The following is a 27,064-nucleotide window of genomic DNA, read 5'->3' as shown; positions in this document are numbered from 1 at the left end:
AGCAGTGGCCACGGGACTGGAAAAGGTCAGTTTTCATTCCAATTTCAAAGAAAGGCAATGCCAAAGAATGCGCAAACTACCGCACAATTGCACTCATCTCACACGCTAGTAAAGTAATGCACAAAATTCTCCAAGCCAGGCTTCAGCAATACGTGAACTCGGAAGTTCCAGATGTTCAAGCTGGTTTTAGAAAAGGCAGAGGCACCAGAGATCAAATTCTCAACATCCGCTGGATCATCGAAAAAGCAAGAGACTTCCAGAAAAACATCTATTTCTGCTTTATTGACTATGCCAAAGCCTTTGACTGTATGGATCACAATGAACTGTGGAAAATTCTAAAAGAGATGGGAATACCAAACCACCTGATCTGCCTCTTGAGAAACCTGTATGCAGGTGAGGAAGCAACAGTTAGAACTGGACATGGAACAACAGACTGGTTCCAAATAGGAAAAGGAGTATGTCAAGGCTGTATATTGTCACCCTGCTTATTTAATTTATATGCAGAGTACATCATGAGAAACACAAGCTGGAATCAAGATTGCCAGGAGAAATATCAATATAACCTCAGATATGCAGATGACACCACCCTTATGGCAGAAAGTGAAGAGGAACTCAAAAGCCTCTTGATGAAAGTGAAAGTGGAGGGTTAAAAAGTTGGCTTAAAGCTCAACATTCAGAAAACGAAGATCATGGCATCTGGTTGCATCACTTCATGGGAAATAGATGGGGAAACAGTGGAAACAGTGTCAGACTTTATTTTTTGAGGCTCCAAAATCACTGCAGATGGTGACTGCAACCATGAAATTAAAAGACGCTTACTCCTTGGAAGAAAAGTTATGACCAACCTAGATAGCATATTCAAAAGCAAAGAGATTACTTTGCCCACAAAGGTCCATCAAGTCAAGGCTATGGTTTTTCCAGTAGTCGTACGGATGTGAGAGTTGACTGTGAAGAAAGCTGAATGCCAACCAATTGATGCTTTTGAACTGTGGCATTGGAGAAGACTCTTGAGAGTCCCTTGGACTTCAAGGAGATACAACCAGTCCATTCTGAAGGAGATCAACCCTTGGATTTCTTTGGAAATAATGGTGTTAAACCTGAACTCCAGTATTTTGGCCACCTCATGCGTAGAGTTGACTTATTGGAAAAGACTGATACTGGGAGGGATTGGGGGCAGGAGGAGAAGGGGACGACAAAGGATGAGATGGCTGGATGGCGTCACTGACTCGATGGATGTAAGTCTGAGTGAACTCCAGGAGTTGGTGATGGACAGGGAGGCCTGGCGTGCTTCGATTTATGGGGTCACAAAGAGTCGGACACGACTGAGCGACTGAACTGAACTGAACTGAAAGTATTTGTAGAAACATTTAAATTACAGAAATTTTTACTCAAAAATCTGTCTGGTCATGCAAATGAAAGTATTTATATCACATATAAAGTAAATACTGCAATTCCTTTTTGGCAAAATGCACATTCTTTATTAATATGAGACAAAATATTATTGTGTAACTTGAATCACAAAAAGTAACATTTAATTTTTATCAAGCTTTCCAGAAATAAAGTGAAAAGTAAAATCATATGAATAAAAGTAACCAATAATCCAAAATCTGACTAAATTAACAAATCTGGAATTGATTAATAAATTATTAGTATAGTTTAGGGTCACATATGGATGGTAGCTGGAATTAGACATGATAGGTAAAGTTTAAATAACAGTAACTGAGAAGTTTATTTCTGTAAGATTTAGAGGAGGTGACTTGATTTTCAAAACTCTATTGGAACTATAATTCCATATTTGTCAATTTTTTGATTTATAGATTACTTTGTAATATATCATTTATATCTGTGGCATGTCATTGTACAAATTCTTCATCATTTATGACAAATCCTTAGGTACTTGACATTTTCAAAATTATTTCATTGGAATAAATTCCTAAATTTGAAGTAGGGATGTGGATACAGAGTGGATAAAGATGCATTTTTAGTCAATAGTAGCAGTGAGAAATTAAAATGTATTTAATCATATAGAACACTTTACCAAAAATATATTTTTTTGTTTTAATAAAATTATTTTGATGAGGAATTTTATTTTCTATTTGTATCTTATTTTTTTGCCATTTTTTATCACAGAGATTTTTAGATCTCATAGATGAATAAATTTGAGGAAGAATTTTGAATGCCAATAGGACTTGCCTGGTGGCTCGGACCGTAAAGCGTCTGCCTTCAATGCAGGAAACACTGGTTCGATCCCTCGGTTGGGAAAATCCCCTGGAGAAGGAAATGGCAACCCATTCCCATATTCTTGCCTGGAGAATCCCATGGACAGAGGAGCCTAACAGATTACTGTCCATGGGGTTGCCAAGAGTCGGACACGACTGAGCAGCTTCACTTTCACCACTTTTGAATGCATAAATGTGAAATCACTTGAGTAGTAAACACATGGGCATGCTAAAAAAAAGAAAATAAATGATAAAATGACGTATAATAGGCATTAATAGGAAGAATTTTTGCACCCTTGCGATTTCTAATTGAACATGTATTCAGAGTTTTGTGTGTTTTAAATACCAACGAGCCTACCCATTGTGGTGGACTGTTTTCTCACGCTTGTGGAAGGTGGTCTAAATAGCTTCTCCAAAACAGCAACAAAACAAACAAAAGACAAGCACTAACATGAGGCAGAATTTTGGCAAAGGGCCACGTGAATACCAGGGCACAAGTGCAGCGTTCACTATTTGATTCACAGAGGCGTTCTCTCGGCAAGGCTGCCAGGATCCCACGCAGTCCTTCTTATCCGCTTCCTGGCTAGTGTCCTATTTGTTGATTTGTGAACCAACAAAATTTGAAGGCCAGGAGAACCTACACCAATGTGGACTATCCCACCTGATACCGGACAGTATTATTCATGCATCTACTGTTCAGTTCAGTTCAGTTCAGTCACTCAGTCGTGTCCGACTCTTTGTGACCCCATGAATCACAGCACGCCAGGCTTCCCTGTCCATCACCAACTCCCGGAGTTCACTCAAACTCACCTCCATCGAGTCGGTGATGCCATCCAGCCATCTCATCCTCTGTCGTCCCCTTTTCCTCCTGCCCCCAATCCCTCCCAGCATCAGAGTCTTTTCCAATGAGTGGAAAATGCTGTATACATCCATTGCTAATAATCAGTACCAATGCTACCCTCTAACAAAAGATATCTTGTCCAATAGAATATGACTGGTTAGATTAAGCAGTAGGCAATTCTAAAGACAGCAAGAGTCTTCATACTCAGCAGATAATATATTTCACAATCATTTATAGACCTAGGCAATTTTTTATTTTTTTTTAGCTGAACAACTTTTTTGGGATAACCATTGTCATGAGATCTAGAGCTTTCCTAACTCTTAATTCTCTGACTTTAGAACAAAAATTCATTGATAAATAACTGCAATGATAAGTTTTTTTTTTTTTTTTGATAAGTTTTTGAGTCGACATCTATATACATAATGTTGCCGTCCTGAATACGTTAACTGAAGTATATTTCTGCCTCCCTGTATTTTGGTATGGCTGAGTCAAGGAAGAGAAACTTTTTGGTTTAGAAATGAATTTATCACATAGCTATGTTTGTCTTCTACTGTAACGGGATATTAGCTCCTAGATTGCTGTTTTCCTGATGTTTCAGGAGCTGGGGCTGTAGATGTATATATTGAAGAAATCCCTAGAGCCATATGTATTCTTGTATTATGATAATGTTACCATTAGTCTTGATTGCTTTTGACAATGGTTACAGAATTGCCCTAAGGAAGAAGTTTAGTTTTGTTCACATTTTCCCCCCTTAATTTGGAAGAGTGTTTTTATTTCACTTTTATTTGAAATGAGTTCCTGTGCTGTTATTATGGCATTTTATGTGGCTTGTCATTGTAGTAATCAATTTTATATTTTCTTCACGCCAGTTCAACATTCTGCTTTTGACGAGCACTTTGTCATATTTACTAGGGTTCTTGTCATACATAGGAAAACGCTTCCTCTATTTGTCTCCTAAATTTTCTTTTTCCCTTGTTAGTAATTTTGCTATCTCTATATCAATGTTCTGGCTGGTTGCAATTACAAGTTTTCCCAGCTGGGAGCTTGTAGCATTTTCTCAGTCTCTGCAACATGCTGATCTATTCTGATATGAGTTTCAATTGTTTTACCTCCGTGTTCTGCATTTTTACCATGCTTTGTTGAAAAGGGACTGTCGAAACTTGAAGGGGTAGACGTTTGAGGATTTTTTTTTTATTGTTGTTTGGTTGACTTTATTTTTGCAGATTTCAAATGAGACAAACATTGTGTTGCTTAGATATCTTCCCACTGAGATGAATTCTTTTAGTCTGAGGTCTTGGAATCATTGCCTAGAGATTTGCATTCAAATTTAATCTGTAAAAATATCAAACTCAAAACATGATTAAGTTCAAATTTTGAACGAGAAACTAATTGACTCTGGCCATGGTGGCACTAATGGTAAAGAACCCACAATGCAGGAGGCACAGTAAACACGGTCCTATCCCTGGGTTGGGAAGATCCCCTGGAGGAGGAAATGGCAACCCACTCCAGTATTCTTGCCTGGAGAATCCCATGGACAGAGGAGCCTGGTGGGCTACAGTCCAGGGAGTTGCAAAGAGTCAGAAACAACTGAAGAGACTGAGCCCACACACAGATCCAGTAATTGTGAAGATCTGTGTGTGTTGACTTCAAAATGGATTCTGATGTAATAGGTTGAGATAAAGGAGGATTTATCTACAATGTTCCAAAGCATTACTTCAAAAATCATATATAAGAAAGCAAATATACAAGAGTGGAAGGGAACTTTAAATAATAGCCCAGTTTAAAATAGCAGGGGCTTGCTGGGGGTTCCGTGGTTAAGAATCTGCCTGCCAATACAGGAGACCTAGGATTGATCCCTGGGTTGGCAAGATCGCCTGGAGAAAGTAATCTCAACCCACTCCTGTATTCTTGCCTGGGAAATCTCACTGAGGAAAGTTGGATCTTCTAGTCAAAATCAGTTTTATTTTTCAAGTTACTTACTAAAAATTGATAATACAGTTATGGTTTCAGATATGGTTAGGAAATGTCAAACAGAAAAAAACTATAAGCTAAAACAATAAAACTCTGTTCTATATAAGTATATTTTGCAGGCTAAAGAGTTAAAGAACTAAACAAAAAATCTTAGATTAAAAGAGGTCCACAGTTAATCATTTCATCTAAGAAATGTAAACTGGCTTCAGTGTTCCATTAGAATGTTAACATGAAATATAGAAAATGGAAAAGCAGTTATAAAACTGTATCCATAACATTAGTACTGTGAAAATTGCATAAGTCTGAAAACCATGTTTGCCTAATAGAACATTAATTTTGTTTGGGTTCTTTCATACATCTCAAAAATGGGCATGCAAAGTTTTTGTTATAACTGTTTCTAGTATCATTCTAATTGTTTTCAATTCCTTATTATATCTATTATTTTAATATAATAGTTTACCAGATAAAACTAGCATACAATAAACAAACATTTAAAGTGTATAATTTGATTAGTTTTGATACATACATATGTCCTCAAAATTGACAAAATAATCACTGTAATTAACATACGCATCATCACCCAAAGTTTATTGTGCCCCCTTGAAATCCTTCCCTTTCCTCTTCCCTAATTGTCTTTCTGTCTCAGAAAACTACAGATCTGCTTTCTGACACTATATATTAGATGACATTTCCTGAAATTTAAGTTAGTGATACACTTTAACATATACACTTCTGGAATTTTTTGTTCAATTATTTGGCACTTCATCCATATTGTAACATTTATTCAGAAGCTCATCTAGTGCACCTTCCAATTCTTACGTATTCCCCACCATAGAGCATAGAGGTGGAAAAAGAAAGAAGCCTTTGTCTGCGACACAAATTGATTTTTCCAGGGTATCTACAAAAGTAATATAACAGAAGATGATTTAAAACATTTTCTCTCACCTCACATCCTTTCTGGGAAAAAAAAAATTCCCCAACTTTCACTTCTCAACTCTACCCCACCTAGAAACCCAGCTTCCTAGTAGGACCTGGAGGATGGAATAGAGTGAAAGGAATTTCCCTAAATGCTTTTCTTAAACTAAAGCTGTATCTGAAAGTAAAACATTCAGATAAATGTATCAAAAAAAAGATAAATTTACCCACAATACCATATACTTAGAAGAAAATTATTCAAAACATACAAAAATCCCTCAACCATCCCAGCCTACCCCGACTATCTTTGTATCCCCAAAGCCCCCTGTAATTTAGAGTCATATCTGAGTCTGGCCTCCAGACTCTGGAACTTAACTCTCCTCTCCTGGGTTTCTCAGGTCTTTAATAAGAAAGAACTCTGACAAAAGAGTTGAAAACGATGGCAGAGTTAGAAGGCAACACCAGAAAAATTCTGCATGAATTTCAGAGATGTAATAGAAACCCCTGGGATGGCTCTACATATACTCCTGAATCGACCTTGCATTCAGTGGCCCAAGTTATTATTTTTTTTAATGTAAGATAAATCCATTTATTATCTGAGTCAATATTTAGCTAGAGAGTCCTGCCTATTGTAAATTAAATTCAATATCCCTATTTTTAAAATTAAAGTTTATTTTCCAAGTAAGTCAAGTATGTTTTCATAGAATTTTGCTCTTGTACGTTTGTATTATTCCATGAATATAGTTTTGGTTTTAGAAAACCATTTCATATGTATCAATGTCTAGTCCTAGTGAGAAAACAGTCAAATTTACAGGTTAAGTGCTTTGTGGAGGGAGGAAAGAAGAACAGGGAGGAGGAGGAAAAAACATATAGAGTTATGATTCTGTGAATTTATGTTTAGCTCATTTAGCTATGCATTTTTTCAAACCATTTCTTTTTATTTAGCAGTAATATTAAAATTAAAAGAAATCATATTATGTGAAAAAGACATTGATTCATTTTTATGGATCTGGATCTGCCAGGTACAATCATTAATATTTATAAAATATAACCTAAATTGGTAATCCTCTCTCCATCTAGGATCAATTAAATCCTTATGATAAACTCAACTTCCTCGGTGACAAATTCTTTCCATCCTAAAAGAATGACCTTCTTAACCTCTGACTCTTAAAGATGACTCTTCCCCGTATGATTGTGAATTGCCACTGTTATTCTGGAAATAGCCCAGATCTTCCTAAGTTTTTCCATTGTTTGGTATGGTAACTCATTAGAGCTATGCGTTTTTAATACTACATGTCTAGTGGCAGTTATGGTAAGCACTGAGAACCAACATTCTTTAGGTCTGTCCCTGTCTATTAATCAGTTAATTTACCTATTGACTACCTACCATTTATCTATCATTTCTATCAGCTTTTTTTTTTTTCTCTCTAAATGATAGGTTGCTCTTTCATTCCATTAGCAAAGTTTTAAAGCTTTTTAAGTTTTGCAGTCAATCCCCTCTTTAGCCCCCTGATATAGTGCTTTATTCCTGAAAGTCTGTAGGACAAACCTAAATCAAATAAATAAATCATTTTATGGCCCAGGATAAACCATTTGGCGCCAAGACTATCCCAAAATGCATCTTATGGGTGAGGGGCCTGGTGCCATTCTGAATTTTAAGACATTCCTTTCTTTCATTAACAGACTGCTAGTGACTATATAACATCCAGCTGAAGACTAGCAGGCGGGTACTCTTTCTGCCCCCTTCTGACGCCCATGTCAGAAGCTTCTCTATCTCCTTTATACTTCAATAAAACTTTATTACACACACACACACACAAAAAAAAGGATAGATCTTTTTTTTCCAGATTTCATATTGAAACAGTCTATTAAGCCCTTGGTATAAAACAGCAGAATCACACATACTCTGAGGGGAGGAGGAAAGCTTCATATTGTAATTTAAGTGAGTTATGTGTCTAATTATGTCCAAGAGCTTGACAGGGTACTACACGTGTGGGCATCTGTAACAGCATTGCCTGAAATTTCATTCAGAGCCACAATGTCAGGTTTTACTTGTATTATTATCAGCAGTCATTATATACTCTGACATGTTTAATCCAAATGACTCACTACTTCTCCAAATCGAAGAGTAACAGAACAATATGAAACATCATAAAACATAACATCATCTCTTCCTATTTCATTACACATTCTCCTTGTAACAAGTTGGCCAAAACATCCCTTCAATATGATTAGATAAGTGAAGAAATTATATTAGATTCAGTTCCCTGAAAGACCATCTACAGTAAATACAGCTGTGGGTTTCAATTTAAATTAAAATTGATTGTATGCTTATTGGTTCTTCTAAGCTTTGGAACTGGAAAATTAAAACTTTACACATAGCAATTTTGATTTGTTTCTGAGAGAAAGTTCTTGATTTAGACACTCAGCAGGCTACCAATAGGTAAATATAATGGTGGGGAAAATATACAAATATTTATTTGGGAGGCTGTAATAGTTTTATGCATAAAACTAAAGGAGAAAACTTTTTAAATAATTACATCATAGGCTACTAGTTGTTGCTAGTGTTCAATGCACAATAGAAGATTTAGCATCCTTCCACTTACCTCCAGATCACCCCAGTTTACTTTCATTATCTCAGTGTAGTGTCCCCAGTCTCCAAGTTATCCAAGTTGGATGACAAGTTACATCTTTATTTTACATCTTAGAATTTATCCTTGGGAGCAACTCAATAATAGCCTCAGCAAGCTGAAGCTGGGATATAGCCCCTTTCTTCAAAGACAAATTCTTCCAATGATATGCTAGGGTGAAACACTGTAAAATTTAAATCATAACAGAATTGTTTCTAAAATTCATTAATACAGATTTCCAAGTAGTATTTAAGACCCTGTAGTTCTGTGACTCTACAATAATTGCAGTTTTGATCTAATTATATAGTTATGTGGCTAATGAATGAGATGAAACGTCTTAAAATGCAAATGTGTTCTTTTTTTTTTTTTTCTGACCACCCAATCAACTCTGTTTAAAACTAGATTTTTGAAATCTGTTCAAAATATATGTATATTATAAAAAAATACACACACACATTTAAAGGTTTCTTTGGTGGCTCAGTGATAGAGAATCCATCTGCCAATGCAGAAGAGGATTTGATCCCTGGGTCAGGAAGATTCCCTGGAGAAAGGGATGGCTACTCATTCCTTTATTTTTGCCTGGAGAATCCCTTGGACAGAGGAATCTGGTGGGCTACTGTCCACATCCATTGTGTTGCAAAGAGTTGGATACAACTGAGCAACTAACACATACAAAAATATATATTAAAAAATATATGTATGTATACATTTATTTAAAAAGGTCTAAAAATGGATGGGGAAAAGTGAGCAGGAAAATAAGAGCTCTATCTCAGAGTGGTGGTGGTGGTGGTCACTCAGTCATGCCCAACTCTATGCGACCCATAGACTGCAGAACGTCAGGCTGCTCTCTGCTTAGTCATTCTCTCTATGACCCCAAGGACTGTAGCCCACCAGGCTCTTCTATTCACAGAGAGTCTCCAGGCAATAATAATGGAGTGGGTTGCCATGCCCTCCTCCAGGAATCTTCCCAACTCAGGCTTCCCTGTACTTCACTCTCTCCTGGAGTTTGCTCAGACTCATGTCCATCGAGTTGGTGATGTCATCCAACCAACTCATCCTCTGTCATTCCCTTCTCTTCCCACCTTCAGTCTCCAAGAATCAGGATTTTTTTTTCCAGTGAGTAGGTTCTTCTCATCAGATGACCAAAGTGTTAGAGCTTTAGCTTCAAGATCAGTCCTTCCAATTAATATTCAGGATTGATTCCCTTTAGGATTGACTGGTTGGATCTCCTTGCAGTCCAAGAGACTCTCAAGAGTCTTCTCCAACACCACAGTTCAAAAGCACTCAGCCTTCTTTATGGTCCAACTCTCACATCCATACATGACTACTCAAAAAATCGTAACTCTGATGATATGGACCTTTGTCAACAAAGTAACAGAGAAGGCAATGGCAACCCACTTCAGTACTCTTGCCTGGAAAATCCCATGGATGGAGGAGCCTGGTAGGCTGCAGTCCATGGGGTCGCTAAGAGTCGGACACGACTGAGAGATTTCACTTTCACTTTTCACTTTCATGCATTGGAGAAGGAAATGGCAACCCACTCCAGTGTTTTTGCCTGGAGAATCCCAGGGTCAGGGGAGCCTGGTGGGCTGCCATCTATGGGGTCCCACAGAGTCGAACATGACTGAAGTGACTTAGCAGCAGCAGCAGCAAAGTAATAATGTCTCTGCTTTTTAATATCTGGTCTAAGTTTGTCATAGATCTTCTTCCAAGGAGTAAACATCTTTTAATTTCATGGCTGCAGTCACCATCTGCAGTGATTTTGGAGCCCCTCAAAATAAAAGTCTGTCACTGTTTCCACTTTTCCCCCATCTATTTGCCATGAAGTGATTGAACTGGATGCCATGATCTTAGTTTTCTGAAGGTTGAGTTGCTTTTTTTCTTTTTTTTCTCATTAAACTGTTTTTAATGGGTCTCAAATTCTGTGACAGATTTTTGGTCAAGTTGTTTTCATTAAAAAATACTGATTTTAAAAACTAATAACTTAAACTGCCACACACAAAACATATGGTCCACAAAAATATTCTCCTTTCCTTCTGAAGGTTTTACAATGCATTGTTATTAACCAGTCTTTGGCTATTAAACTTAAATGGCCCATTGAGACAAACAGTTCTGAGACCATACTTCCACCACTGATTAAGACTTGGGGTGGCAGGTATTGGGGATAATATTCATTCAACCTTCCTTCTGAGCTTTCTGGGCAGACTTGGTGACCTCGCCAGCTCCAGCTGCCTTCTTGCTCACTGCTTTGATGATACCCACAGCGACCGTCTGTCTCATGTCACGCACAGCAAAATGGCCCAGAGGAGGAGAGTCAGAGAAGCTCTCGACACACATGGGCTTGCCGGGAACCATATCAACGACGGCAGCATCGCCCGATTTCAAGGATTTAGGGCCATCTTCCAGCTTTTTCCAGAACAACAATCAATCTTCCCCTTCAGCTCAGCAAACTTGCAAGCAATGTGAGCTCTGTGACAGTCCAGCACAGGTGCATATCCTGCACTGATCTGGCCTGGATGGTTAAAAATAATCAGCTGGGCTGTGAAGCCAGAGGCTTCCATTGGTGGGTCATTTTTGCTGTCACTAGCCATGTTGCCATGACGAACATCTTTGACAGACATGTTCTTGACATGGAAGCCCACATTGTCCCCAGGAAGGGCTTCACTCAGTGCTTCATGGTGCATTTCTGCAGACTTCACTTCAGTCATTACACTGACTGGAGCAAAGGTGACCCCCATGCGAGGTTTGAGAACATCAGTCTCCACACAACCCACAGGGACAGTACAAATACCACCAATTTCATAGACATCTTGGAGGGGCAAACGCAAGTGTCTGTCTGTTGGGTGAGTTGGTGGCAGGATGCACTCCAGAGCCTCAAGCAGGGTGGTTCCATGGGCATTGCCATCCTTACAGGTGACTTTCCATCCCTTGAACCATGATTGCTGTTAGCACTTGGCTCTGGCATGTTGTCACCATTCCAGCCAGGAACTGGCACAAAAGCTACGGTGTCAGGACTATAGACAATTTTCTTAATGTAGGCGCAGACTTCCTTAACAATTTCCTCGTATCTCTTCTGGCTGTAGGGTGGCTCCATGGAACCCATTTTAACTCCAAAAATTAGTCGTTTCACACCCAGAGTGCAGGTCAGAAGGGCATGCTCATGCCCGCTCTTGGAGATGCCAGCCTCAAATTCACCAGCACCAGCAGCAACAGTCAGGACAGCACAGTCAGCCTGGGAGGTGCCTGTAATCACGTTTTTGATGAAGTCTCTGTGTCCGGGGGCATCAATGATGGTTACACAGAACTTGCTGGTCCCAGATTTCCACAGGGAGATAGCAATGGTGATACCATGCACGTTCAGCTTTCAGTTTGTCCAAGACCCAGGCGTACTTGAAGGAGCCCTTCCGCCTCGGCAGCCTCCTTCTTGAGCTTTTCCACTGTTCTCTTGTCAATCCCGCCACATTTGTAGACTGGATGGCCAGTCGTGGTAGACCTCCCTGAAGCTACGTGCCCAATGTGGGTATGTGGGTTTTTTCCTTTCCCGATTTTGCTTAGGTTTAAGGGTGGTTTTTACAACACCTGTGTCCTGGCAGCAAACCCGTTGTGATAAAGCAAAGATTGAGTTTTAAGTCAGCTTTTTCACTCTCCTCTTTCACATTTATCAAGAAGCTCTTTAGTTCCTCTACACTTTCTGCCCTAAGGGTGATGTCATCTGCATATATCTGAGTAATTTACAATTAATTAGAAGCCAAAGGCTGGGATTATGAGTACTAAAATTTAAAAAAGTGAAGAGAAACTAAAAAGACTCTTGATGAAAGTGAAAGTGGAGAGTGAAAAAGTTGGCTTAAAGCTCAACATTCAGAAAACGAAGATCATGGCATCAGGTCCCATCACTTCATGGGAAATAGATGGGGAAACAGTGGAATTAGTGTCAGACTTTATTTTTGCAGGGCTCCAAAGTCACTGCAGATGGTGATTGCAGCCATGAAATGAAAAGACGCTTACTCCTTGGAAGGAAGGTTATGACCAACCTAGGTAGCATATTCAAAAGCAGAGGCATTACTTTGCCAACAAAGGTCCGTCTAGTCAAGGCTATGGTTTTTCCAGTGGTCATGTATGGATGTGAGAGTTGGGCTGTGAAGAAAGCTGAGCACTGAAGAATTGATGCTTTTGAACTGTGATGTTGGAGAAGACTCTTGAGAGTCCCTTGGGCTGCAAGGAGATCCAACCAGTCCATTCTAAAGGAGATCAGTCCTTCTTTGGAAGGAATGATGCTAAAGCTGAAACTCCAGTACTTTGACCACCTCATGCGAAGTGTTGACTCGTTGGAAAAGACTCTGATGCTGGGAGGCATTGGGGGCAGGAGGAGAAGGGGACGACAGAGGATGAGATGGCTGGATGGCTTCACTGACTCGATTGACGTGAGTTTGAGTGAACTCCAAGAGTTGGTGATGGGCAGGGAGGCCTGGCGTGCTGCAGTTCATGGGGTTGCAAAGAGTCGGACACGACCGAGCGACTGAACTGAATTGAACTGACTGAAAATTTAAAAAGTTAGTGTCACTTCTAGTCCTATCTACAAAAATCTAGAGGAACTTTATCAAAATATTTTATAATAGTTCTGAAAAGTAACCAAAAAAAGCTTACATTTACTGGGTACTTCTATGCCAGCACTGTTTTAAATCTCACTGGAAAATTTAGTAGGTACCTGTATTGCTTTCATATCATAGATGATACTGAGGGACCAGTAGATTTATTGTTTACTAGAGGTAATGCTTTTTGATATCAGTGGAGCTAGGGGTTGAATTTGCATAGTTTGACTTCAGAGGCATCATTTGGACCACTACCCTATACTCAAAATGACAACTGTGTCATGACTTTTATAGGCTAATTAAAACCTAAAGATGTCCAAATTTGTAGTTATATAACTTTTATCATATAGATTACATTCTATAAACATATCCATTTTTTTTGTGAATATCAGCCTCAGATTAATTGGTGTATATTTAATAAATTTATCTTCTTCTGTGAAAAATTGTCATGTTAGATGATACAGAGGCCCTGTTCGAGCTTCCAGAGCCATACAGCAAATGGATGAATGGATAAAGGAGCAGTGGTGCATATACACAATGGAATATTACTCATCCATAAAAAAGAGCAAGTCTAAAGAGGTGGACAAACCTAGAACCTGTTATACAGGATAAAGTAAGTCAGAAATAGAGAAATATTGTATACTAATGTATATATATGGAATCTAGAAAGATGGTATTGATGAATTTATTTGCAAAGCAGCAATAGAGAAACAGAGATAGAGACCAGACTTATGGACATGGGAGAGAGGGGAGAAGAGGGTGAGATGTATGGAGAGAGTAACATGGAAACTTACCTTACCGCATGTAAAATAGATAGCCAACGGGAATTTGCTGTATGACTCAGAGGACTCAAACAGGGGCTCTGTATCAACCTAGAGGGGTGGGATGGGGAGGAGATGGGAGGGAGGCTCAAGAGGGAGGGGATATATGTATCCCTATGGCTGGTTCATGTTGAGGTTTGACAGAAAACAACAAAATTCTGTAAAGCAATCATCATACAGTAAAAAAAAAAAATTTTTTTTAAATTGTCATGTTAACTCACATTCTGACATGAAATACCTCATCTATTCTTCATTACGTCTCAGAAATTATAGATAAGGATTTATAAGTCATATCAAACATATCAGTAAACAACACCAAGTAAGTTCTTACCATGTCAGTGCTATCGCCAATACTTGACATGTATTATATCATTCATTGTCACCAGAATCTCATGAAGTAGATACTATATTTATCTTAGTATTTGGAGATAAATCACTTGTGGTTTCTGGGATTCTTGGAAACTTTAGAGTCTCTTTTATTTTATTACTGACATGACTATAAGAACCTTATCCCATTTAAATTGCAAAAGAAACCCATGATTTAAAAAGTTTTATTATGATGTTTTACACAGTATATATAAAACATGGACACATGGAGAAGTGCAGTATCCTCTTTTAAAATTTCAACTACCTTGAATATCAATCTTCTCTTTCTAATATAATTACATAAATTAAAATATAACATAACCATTCTTATAAATAACTAGCACAATGTGAATTGAACTGCATTATTCCAATTCATATCATTTAATAGCATTATAACATACTTAAGCAACAGCCATTTCTTTCCTGTTATCCTCTTACTTTTAATATAAATTTAAAAGTTAATTTTCTTTCAACTTTTATTTTATCACACAGAAATCATCATATTCTAGGTTTTATTTTTCTCTTCAGTCTTAATAGTTGACATCACTCCAATATTTCTATTATTAAATATATTAATATTAGTAAGAGAAATGTCTTCTTTAATACCCACTCTAAGTCTGATGCTTTCAAGAGATGAGGTGGGATAACCAAGTTATCCTGAGGCTGACAGGATGAAAATGGTCAACGTTCCTTGTTTCAGTCATTCAATTGTATATGTCCCTTACAGGAACCAGACATGCTTTCTTCAACCTAGTTACGTTGCTGCATATTTAATCTTTACAGCAATCTTGTATACTAAGGATTAGCCTCTCAACAGATTGAATGAGAAAACAGATGTCTTGAAAATTAACTAGCTTGCATAAGCCGATGTAAATCTGTGTATAGAAATCTGGGATTCAAACCCACCTTTGCTGATTCTAGAACCTGTACTTTACTGATATCTGTGTTCTGCTCATCCCTGCCCTGCTGATCTGCTGTTTGTTGACGACTTCTGCCTTTCTCTCTTAAGACCTCCCTTTGTCTCTCTCTCTCTCTCTCTCTCTCTAGAGTGAAAGGACTAAATTCAGTTGACAGTAACCTAGTTTAAGTCTTCAGATCCCATGAGCATTTTTCACTGGCATCATGACGGTTGTGTTGAAATAGTTCATCTCTGGTTATTCCTGCTGATATTAAGTACTAATCAAGGCTGTGTTTCCCCTCCTCTCCCTGGCATTCTACATTACTTTGTTGGGCCATCACAGAAGGGACAGGAAGGTGGTTTGGAAGTGATTTACATATCCCACTAACTTCTTCACATTAAATTATTTCCAATCAGAAGGATCCCCTCTGACCTTTATGAACATTCTTTTTATAAGCGTGTAAAACATTGATCACAATTCAAAATTCAGCAGAAGTCACAATAGTGCATGACTCTTTCTAAAGGTCCCCACATATGACTTCCCTGGTGGCTCAGATGGTAAAATGTCTGTCTACAATGCTGGAGACCCAGGTTCGATCCCTGGGTCAGGAAGATCCCCTGGAGAAGGAAATGGCAACCCACTCCAGTACTCTTGCCTGGAAAATCCCATGGATGGAGGAGAGGGAGGAGAGAGGTGGGCTACAGTCCATGGGGTCACAAAGAGTCAGATAGGACTGAGCGACTTCACTTTACGCATGAGATGGGCTTCCTGGATAGCTCAGTTGGTAACGAATCTGCCTGCAATGGGGGAGACCCTGGTTCAATCCCTGGGTTGGGAAGACCCTCTGGAGAAGGGATAGGCTACCCACTCCAGTATTCTTGGGCTTCCCTTGTGGATCAGCTGGTAAAGAATCCACTTGCAATGTGGGAGACCTGGGTTCAGTCTCTGGATTGGGAAGATCCCCTGAAGAAGGGAAAGGCTACCCACTCCAGTATTTTGGCCTGTAGAATTCCATGGACTATACAGTCCATGGGATCACAAAGACTTGGACACAACTGAGCAACTTTCACTTTCACGCACAAAATGGCTTCAGTTTCTCTCCCCTGCTGTGACTCTGATCTCAAATTCACCAGTTAAATTTTAGTTCCCCCAACCAGGTGGCTCAGTGGTAAAGAACCTTCCTGCCAATGCAGGAGATGCAGAAGGTACCGGTTTGATCCCTGTGTCAGGAAGATCCCCTGGAGGAGGAAATGGAAACCCACCCCAGTATTCTTACCTGGGAAATCCCATGGACAAAGGGGCCGATGGGCTAGAGTCCTGGGGATCACAAAGAGTCAGATAAAACAAGAGCAGGCTCAGTGGTGACTTGGTGCCTGTAATCAATAGAACCATACAGTTTGAGTCCCCCCACCCTCTCCCAGAATAAGGTGTACTCAGAATAAGGTGATTAAGGCCTATGAATCCCCCTGAGAGACAAGGAGCTCTAGGTGCATCACTGATCATTACTCTTTGTAGACTATCTGAGGCCAAGGTGGACTGGAAGCAGGAGTCAAGGGCTTTGAAAGGAGGGAGTGTCTCAGCACCAGTAGGTTTGGTTTCCCATTTCCTTTTGATCTGGGCCAACATGGCAGTGTCTTCTGGCTCAATCAGGAGTATCTCTGATGCTTTGAGTATACTCTATGCTGTACTGAGTGGTGAGATCCTAGTGGCTTATACTATCTATTCCAGACATAAAGACTACTCGATTTACCCATATTATCTTTTCTGAATGGAGCCATGGGGTTTTGCTCCTCTTGACTGACTTTGGTTGGTCTAGTGCATTCAGGCTTTAAAACAATGTCCATATTCTTTCAGATCAGTTTTGATTTCATTGACACAAATAATGCTTCTTAAGTTTTCACCTATCTTTGCTGTAGGACTGTGAGAATTTTCAAGATTGATGGTGATGACTGAAGAATTTGGGGGACAGTTTCTATATGTCTTTGGGACAGTTTCTCATTCTCCAGTTAATTACATTAATCAGTATTATAAACCCAATCTGCTTTGAAGACTATATCAGTTTAATGTATAATATTTATATACAAAACTTTAACATTTCCACCTGGAAGTCAGGAAAGACTAGAAAATCACACAATAAAATGCATTTTCCTTTGGCTTTTAAGAATCTTAGAGCCATATTTTGAGTTTATGAATAGGGACTCTGAAGTATTTACCATCTATGTACCTATGTGTTGACATGTCAGTCTTATAAGTATGTCCTATATTTGCCCTGTCCTTGATTCTAATGTTCTAATTCAAAAATGACAATTCTAAGAATAACTCTTGTTAAGCATCAAATTCTTTAATCAGTTGTACTTTATGAGTAATATACAGAGAAATAGACAGTTCCTCACTGATTCTCAAATACATTTTAGAATTTTTCTACCCTACTGAAATATGATCGCATGGCATCACCAACTGGATGGACATGAATTTGAACAAGCTCTGGGAGCTGGTGATAGACAGGGAAGCCTGGTGTGCTGCAGTCCATGGGGTCGCAAAGAGTCAGACACGACTGAATCCCTCAACTGAACTGGCTGAAACTCCAGCAATGCTAGACCCTGGTTCTTTCCTTTGTTCACAGACATCTGTGCATGTGGGACCACACAGATTCACACTAAAGCTTCAAGCTTCACATTCAGGCAGGGATATTTTCGAGCTCAGTTAAACCCTCTTGCCACTTCTGGACAGATAATATTTTCCTCTGCAAGTGGATGAATTGAGTTGTTTTGCTCTTGTGAACAGCAACATACTGTTACAAAGTTTTCCCAATCCAATCGCACCAAAAATAATGCAGATTTATTTCCATAATGAGGTTCATTTTGCCTCCAATTACCAGATGAATTTGTTTATTATAGACATCATCACAGTTACTTTGTTGAAAAACTATCAGCATCAAAATCTTTCCTAAGTATCTTTAGATTGGTGTAGATAGCCTTAGAATGAGGTTCCTTTCCACTTGTCCATTCCAAAGTTATCTCAGGACTTGATCACTATTCCTGTGGATTTTCAAACAGATTTTCTGGTCTTCCTATTTCTGTATGTCCTCCAAAGTCCTGTTCTCTAAAACTTTTGGAACTCATACGGCTTATCTAAACCTTTTTCTTTATGTCAGTGTGTGTGATTATGTGCTTATTAACTTTATCTCATACTCTCAAAGAAAAATAAAGAAAAATAAATAAGGTTTAATGTCTATTTGATGTTTTTATTGATTTATAGTTGATTGCAATGTTGTGCTTCAGGTATAGAGCAAAGTGATTCATTTATCTAAATATATGTTCAGTCACTATGGAAAACAGTATGGAGGTCCCTTAAAAATCTAAAAATACAGTTACCATACAATCCAGCATTCACTCCTGGTTATCCATCTGGAAAAACAAATACCCTAATTCTAAAAGATACATGCACCCCAGCATTCATAGCAGTACTATTTACAATAGTCAAGACATGGAAAAAACTCAAATGCCCATTAGCAGATGATGTATGTCACATTTTATTAAGCCAGTCAGCTAATGGGCATTTGAGTTGTTTTCATGTTTGGCTATTGTAAACAGTGTTGCTGTGAATGTTGGGGGTGCAGGTATATTATCAAATTAGTGTCTTCATTTTTCCAGATAAATAACGAGGCATAGGAATGATGTCGAATCATACGGTAACTCTATTTTTAGATATTTAAAGACCTCCATACTATTTCCCAAAGTGGCCGCAGCAATTTCCATTTCCACTAACAGTGTAGGAGAGTCCTCTTTACTACACATGCTCTGAGCATTTATTATTTGTAAACTTTCCATTATAGCCATTCTGACCTATGGTTTTTCCAGTAGTCATTATGCATGTGAGAGTTGGACAATAAAGAAAGCTAAGTGCTGAAGAATTGATGCGTTTGAACTGTTGCTGGAGAAGACTCTTGAGAGTTCCTTGAACAGCAAGGAGATTCAACCAGTCCATCCTGAAGGAAATCAGTCCGGAATATTCATTGGAAGGACTGATGCTAAAGCTGAAATTCCAATACTGTGGCCACCTGATGTGAAGAGTTGACTCATTTGAAAAGATCCTGATGCTGGGAAAGATTGAAGGCGGGAGGAGAAGGGGATGACAGAGGATGAGATGACTGGATGGCATCAGCGACTCGATGGACATGAGTTTGAGTAAACTCCGGGAGTTGGTGATGGACAGGGAGGTTTGGTGTGCTGCAGTCCATGGGGTCGCAAAGAGTTGGACGTGACTGACTGACTGACTGAACTGAACAGGACTGACCCATGTGAAGTGGTTTTGATTTGCATTTCTCTATTAAGTAGTGACGTTAAGTAGCATCTTTTCATGTGTCTGTTGACCATCTATGAGTCCTTTGGAAAAATACCTGTTTAGGTCTTCTGCCCATTTTTGACTGGATTGTTTATTTGATATCGAGTTGTATGAGCTGTTTATATATATAAGGTATTAACTCCTGTTGGTCACATCATTTGCAAATACTTTCTCCCATTCCATCGGTGTCTTTCTGTTTGGTTAATGGTTTCCTTTGCTGTGTGAAAACTTATAAATTTGATTAGGTGCCATTTACTTCTTTTTGCTTTTATTTCTTTTGCCTGGGGAGACTAATCTAAGAAAATATGGCCATGATTTATGTCCAAGATTTTTTGCCTGTGTATTCTGCTAGGATTTTCATTGTGTCATGTCTTGTTTGGCCTTTAAACCATTTTGAGTTTAATTTTGTTTCTGGAAGTACAAATGAAGTTAGGAAGTGTTCTAACTGCTTTGATTTACATGCAGCTGTCCAGCTTTCCCAACATCATTTTTGAAAAGACTGTCTTTTCTCCATTGCATAATCTTGCTAGGTAGAGTATCCTAGGTTGCAGATTTTCCCCTTTCAAGACTTGAATATATCATGATACTCCCTTCTGGCCTGCAGTTTCTGTCATCAGCTGATAGCTTTACCGGGGTTCCCCTACAATTGATTTTGTTTTTCTCTTACTGTCTTTAGAATCTTCTCTTTAACTTTTGCGATTTTATATGATTTGTCTTGGTATGAGTCTGTTTGGATTCAACTTGTTTGGGATCCTCTGTGCTTCTGGTACTTGGATATCTGTTTTCTTATTTAGGTTTGGGAAGTTTTCAGCCGTGATTTCTTCAAATACATTTTTGAACACTTTTTTTTTCCTCTCTTTCCCTTATCATGTGTAGTTTTCAGATTTTATTTTATCTCTTAGATCCCCAAATTGCTATTTTTTTTAATTGTCTCTCTGCCTGCTTTCTTGATTCAGTGATTTCCATTATTCTATCTTCCAGATCACCTGTTCATTCTTCTCTGTCATTTGGCCCTCTAGTAATTGCTTCTAGGTTTGTTTTTATCATGGCAATTGAACTAATTTTGATTGGTACATCTTTATTGTTTCTTGTTCCTTATTACAGTGTTCTGCAATTCTCTTGATAATCTTTCTTAACTGAGTTACCATTTTTACCACCTGCTTTTGAACTCAGGGTCTAGTAAACTAGTGAGCTCTTTTTCATGATTTGCTCTTTCAGGGGATTTCTCTGGTTCTTTGAATTGGGTGTACTTCTCTGCTTTGTCATTTTCTTAACTTTCTATGTTGCTATAAATTTAGGAGAAAGAGTTACCAACTTTGGTCTGGAAGGGATGTTGTTTTGAGGGAATATCTCTGTGTAGACCGTGTTTGTACAATGTTTTTGGTGCAAGGGCTGGTTTTGGACCCCAGCCATGTGCTTCCTCAAGGTGAGCTGGCCCTTTTCCCCTTTGAAGCGGGTGTGGTTGGTATTGTAGTATCCATAGCTTCTGCTGATGTGAGGTGGGGTTTCCACTCCACACCATGGCTATTGCCACCCCGTCAGGCATGGGGTCTGCTCCCCCACGAGGGTCAGGTTTGATCATGGTCCAAGCCTTCGAGTGTGTACCCTGCTGCACACAGGCAGTCGCTAAAGCAAGTGAGGTCCGTGTGGTCACAGAGGACCTGGGTCCCATCAGTGTGCAGACCATGGTTCTGCTCGGAGGCCGTCCAAGGTTATGCCGTCCTCTCTGCTGTGTTCATCCATGGAATAGGTGAGGGCTGGGGGAAGGGGTGTTGTGGCTTCAGGATTGAGGTTGCCAGGCTGCCACTAGAGATTGGGGCCACCCCTGTGGCAGACTTTTCCCAGGACCCTTCTGCCCCCAGTCTAGCACCACACTGCCGTCTGGGGAGGGCAGGCTCTTCTGCTGGGAGAGGAGCCACCGTGCACTCCCGAGAACCCTGACCATGGTCCTTGTGGCCCACCCCAGCTGCACCCCAGGCCCTCAGGGCTGTCTCTTCCTGTCTATGTGAGTCCTCCCCCAGGGCCTGGCTGCCTGAGTTTCAGTACCTCCTTGCTGCATCCTTTTGGGGTGCCACCTGGTCCTTAGGCTGACAATGTCCTCCGTGTCTACACTCTCCACCTGGTATGTGATCTAGCAGTGGCCACCAGGCACCCCGGTCTGTCTCTGGCCAGCTTGACTGAGTCTCTGCCCTGATCCCAGGCCCAGCTATGCTGTGGAGTGATCAGGGCTGGGGTGTTCACCCCTCCACACAGCTACATTTGGAAAGATGGCAACTGACAACACAAGGCTTTCTCCACCCTGATTGTCAGCAAGTTGGCATGTGTGTCTCCTGGGGAGGAGACTCCAGGCTTCTCCAGCCTTCTTTCTACCTCATCGTCTCTCACCAGGCCAGGAGGACCATCTCCTGCATACTGGACTCCTGCATACGTGGGGTGCCCAGACTGGCTTGACCTTCTCACTCCCCAGGGTGGTGGTCCGTTTGTATGGACCTTATACATCCATCCCAGGGGCATAGGTCCCTACCATAGGTTGGGAGATTTTTATTGCATGTTTAATTGTATAAGAATTCTTCTCTGTTTCCAGTTAGTGCTCCACAGCAGTCTTTCCATGTATAGATGGATTTTTGGTGTGTTTGTTGGGGAAGGTGAGATCCGCATCCTCTTACCGTGCCATCTTGATCCAACTCCCTCTATTTGATTTTAAATACAATTGAAGAAGCATGATGAGAGGATGAACAAGAAAATAAAATGGTGAGCTAAAAGACCACAAACTGTCAAATATCTTTAATTCAATACAAGTGGCACAAATCTAGCATTTTAATTAATGTATTTGTGTGTCTGTGTCGGTGTGCATGTGTGACCCTATGGACTACAGCCCACCAGGCTCCTGTATCCATGGGATTTTCCAGGCAAAGATACTGGAGTGGGTTGCCATTTCCTTCTCCTGGGGATCTTCCTGACTCAGGGATCGAACCCAGGTCTCCCACTTTGTAGGGACACACTTGACCACCTGAGCCACCAGAGAAGCCTTAATGATCTAGTAAGTAGCACATATTCGAAAAACGGACTGACTCATTGGAAAAGACCCTGATGCTGGGAAAGACTGAAGGCAGGAGGAGAAGGGGACAACAGAGGATGAGATGATTGGATGGCATCACTGACTTGATGGACATGAGTTTGAGTAAACTCCAGGAGTTGGTGATGGACAGGGAGGCCTGGCATGCTGCAGTCCGGGGGGTTGCAAAGAGTCAGACATGCCTGAACTGAACTGAACTAGGCAGGTATTCATATGTCTAATCACAGGATAAATGAATATACAGAAAATAATCAAAGGAGAAGCCTCACAATGACGCTGTGCTTGGAAAGGCTTCTGTCTTTCACCCATTTCTTCAAATGCTTGGTTTAAATAAACATAGCAAAAGATCCAATATATGTGTGTATCTGACTAGTAAGTGTAGTAGCATATTGAATATATCAATACACGGCCATATCCCTGATACTCTTCATTCTACTATATATGTTTAGCTGCAGCTATGCGTCCTAAAGATAGAAGACAAGTTCTTTTGTGTGTGTGTTTTACTTTTCTTGAATAGGGGAAAAAAATCAGTGTGATCTGTTAAATTCTGAGTCATTCACTTACTTTGTTTTTCTTCAACATTTTATGCAAACCACACTTTTACTGGGGCTTTCCTGGTGGCTCAGCAGTAAAGAATCTGCCTACTAATGCAGGAGATGCAAGTTCAACCCCTGGTCCAGGAAGATACCCTAGAGAAGGAAATGACAACCGACTCTAGTATTATTACCTGGGAAATCCCATAAACAGAGGAGCCTGGAAGTCTACAGTCCATTGATCACAAAGAGTTGGACACCACTGAAGCCACTTAGCACACAGTAACCTAGTGGGCAGACTACTCCGATCACCAAAGCGAACTAGAGACTCTGATCAGTTAGGGCAGAGAGACACGCTTACCTGCATTTCTCAGTCCAGACCACCACGCTGCCCAGACTTGACCCTTGACCCTTTTGGACACAATGATTTCCCTGAAAGCCTAACAAAATGGGATGTATTGCTGCCACCAAATGATTAAACCTTTCCATTTGCTGGGCTAGATAGATGTGCCAATCTCCAATTTCTGTATAAAAGCAGTCTCGAGTAATCTCACCATCTCTCATAAATATACTAAAAGTCCCATGCTGACCACTGAGTATCTCCCAACCAACCACTCCCACCCTAGGCACCACAGGCCACGTGGCGAGCTCTGGTAGGCCACTTTGCAGGGAGGAAAGACAGTGAGAATGGATCAAGAGCTTCGATCTGGATCATCTCCTCTTCACACATGTATATGTAAGAAGTGACATGTTTCTTCATAATTCAGTTAGATAAGTATTCACTTGATGGCTATGGCCAAGCATCAAGAGTACTTGTTTTTGTTGTTCAATCTCTGAGTTGCGTCTGACTCTTTGTGACCACAAGGACTGCAGCACACCAGATTTTGCTGTCCTTCACTATCTCCCAGAGATTCCTCAAACTCATGTCCATTGAGTCGGTGATGCCATCCAACCATTTCATCCTCTGTCACTGCCTTCTCCTCCAGCTGTCAACCTTTCCCAACATCAGAGTCTTTTCCAATGAGTCAGTGCTTCATATCAGGTGCCCAAAGTATTGGGGCTTCAGCTTCAGCATCAGTCCTTCCAGTGAATATTCAGGGTATGCTGGTTTGATTGGTTTGATCTCCTTGCTGTCCAAGGGGCACTCAAGAGTCTTCTCCAGCACCAAAATTCAAAAGCATCAGTTCTCTGGTGCTCGGTCTTCTTTGTGGTCCAACTCCCATGTTCATAGATGACTGCTGGAAAAACCTAGCTTTGACTACATGGACCTTTGTCAGCAAAGTGATGTCTCTGCTTTTGAATACACTGTCTAGATTGTCATAGATCTCCATCCAAGAAACAAGTGTCTTTTAATTTTGTGGCTGAAGTCACTGTCCACAGTGATTTTGCAGCCCATGACAGGAGCTTGAAAATCATGCAAATTAGTATGCTAATACTGATACTGGTAGATTATAAGAAGGCAATAACTCTGAGAAGACATGTGTTTCTGACAGTTTATTTATTCAAGCTTTCTAAAACAGTATTAGAATTTCCACAAAATGTAACCTTAAAAACCTGCCACTTCTTTTCCATTAATGCAGTTTTTCACTATATGCAATTTGCCTATGTTTTTGACCCTGAAAGAGTGGCAAACTCTTGTCAAAATGTTTATTAATTTCCAAAATATAATAGTCCTAAATACCAGAAATTGCTTTCTTAAAATTTTAAAGTTTATTCAGCATAATATCTGAGATAAGTGTCAGTTATAAATATTTTAATTATAACATAGTTCATAAATTTAAGATCATGTTAATATCCTGGTTATGTTCAGAGTACTTAAATATGAAAGAGAGAAAGGGAATGTAGGAAAAGAATTTGGAAAAACAGCATTCAGAAAATTTTCATATAAGCAAAACACATATACAAAGATGCTTATTACTAAACAGAATTTTATATTTTCCAGTTCTTAATAGACTACTGATATAAAGAGGAGAGAGAAATAAAATCCTTATATGCATAGATAGTATTACAGTTTGGTTACTATAATAAAACCTGAAATAATTAAATTTTACCTTCCTGAAGATAGGATGAATATGTAATTTTATCTCATTTGTAAAATAAGATTTGTTCAAAGATTAAAATATAATAATGAAAATATAAAATTTAACATTTTAATATTATTGTTTTCACTGAAAGGAGTAGCAGTATATGAATTCTAATTAATTCAAACACTCCCTTTTAGTTATTAATATGATCGGCTTTTAGCAGTGTCAGCTAAATAAAGGGAAAGTATTTGCTATTCAAACTTAAAATGTGTAACTTCTCTAGAAGCTATGCTATGCTAAGTCACTTCAGTCGTGTCCGACTCTGTGCGACCCCATAGACGGCAGCCCACCAGGCTCCCCCGTTCCTGGGATTCTCCAGGCAAGAACACTGGAGTGGGTTGCCATTTCCTTCTCCAATGCATGAAAGTGAAAAGAGAAAGTGAAGTCGCTCAGTCGTGTCCGACTTTTAGCAACCCCGTGGATTGCAGCCTAACAGGCTCCTCCGTCCATGGGATTTTCCAAGCAAGAGTACTGGAGTGGGGTGCCATTGCCTTCTCCGTCTCTAGAAGCTAGGCTACTGTAAATTGAAGGGAAAAGAGATACATTTTTTAATTTGTTGATTCTTCAAAAGAAAGAAATTAGAAGTAGCTATAGAATTAAGGGAAAGAGGTTCTCTCATTGACATGAGAGTTAGATATTGTGAAGCCTCCCAAGGAATAATTGTGACTTAAGTATATTAAAATTAAAATTAATCATACATTTTGACCAGGAAATCTCTCTCTTCAGAGTTTTGCCTATAGTAATAAAAATACCAATGAAAAAGAATATATATGATTGAATAAAATAAATGATTTTATTAAATACATTTTATTTATTTATTGAATAAATGAATTCAATAAATGATTTAATAAAATATTAATTCCATGTAATATTTTCAGTAATTCCAAAAGATTGCTTACATCTACATCTTAATGTTTAGTAGAATATTAGCTAAAGAATCAGTGTGGATGTATGGGAAGCCAGGTGGCACAGTGGTAAAGAACCTGCTGCCAATGCAGGAGATGCAAGAGACTTGGCTTGATCCTTGTGTTGGGAAGATCCCCTGGAGAAGGAAAGGGCTACCCACTCCAGTATTCTTGGCTGCAAAATCCCATGGACAGAGGAGCCTAGGTTACAAAGAGTCAGACATGACTGAGCACAGTACACTTCACATAAGCTATTGTAATGAAGTAGTTTTATAGACAGACATGTATGCAAAATATTTCATACAAGTATAGAGAAAATTGTTAAAGAATGCAGTCAGATTGATGACATCAGGTTTATATATATGAGATTGTAGAGGGTGAGGAAAAGAGTATATAAAATTAATTTACACATATTTTAAAATATAATTATGATATATTGCATATAAGAAACTGTGTTTATTATATTACATTGGGATTCCCTGAAATGGTAGCATTGGGCTTCCTGGTGACTCAGACAGTAAAGGGTAATGCACTGCAGGAGACTCAGGCTCCACCCCTGAGCTGGGAAGATCCCTTGGTGAAGGAAATGGCAATCCACTCCTATTGTTGTCTGTGAAATCCCATGGACAGAGTCTAGTGGGCTACAGTCCACAGGGTCTCAAAGAGCCACATACAACTGAGTGACTAAATATTAATGATGGCATCAATATTTATATAAAGTTGAAATAGATATTACTATATGGCATACAGTATCTCTTTTACTTACCTATAATTTTATATAATACATTATAATACATACTATAATAATAATTTATGTATAAAATAAGCAGTAATACCATACAAATTAGCTCTATATAAATATGGTATATGC

The 27,064-nt window shown here is 39.4% G+C and overlaps 1 pseudogene; it reads right to left on the bottom strand.

Moving 5' to 3' along the window:
• Window positions 1-10,462: 10,462 nt before the first annotated feature.
• LOC133251766 (elongation factor 1-alpha 1-like) lies at window positions 10,463-21,282 on the bottom strand (annotated as a pseudogene).
• Between the last annotated feature and the right edge of the window lie 5,782 nt (window positions 21,283-27,064).

This window comes from Bos javanicus, chromosome 7, assembly GCF_032452875.1.
Source record: "Bos javanicus breed banteng chromosome 7, ARS-OSU_banteng_1.0, whole genome shotgun sequence".
Taxonomy (NCBI): Eukaryota; Metazoa; Chordata; class Mammalia; order Artiodactyla; family Bovidae; genus Bos; species Bos javanicus.
This window is presented reverse-complemented; position numbering and strand designations above follow the sequence as displayed.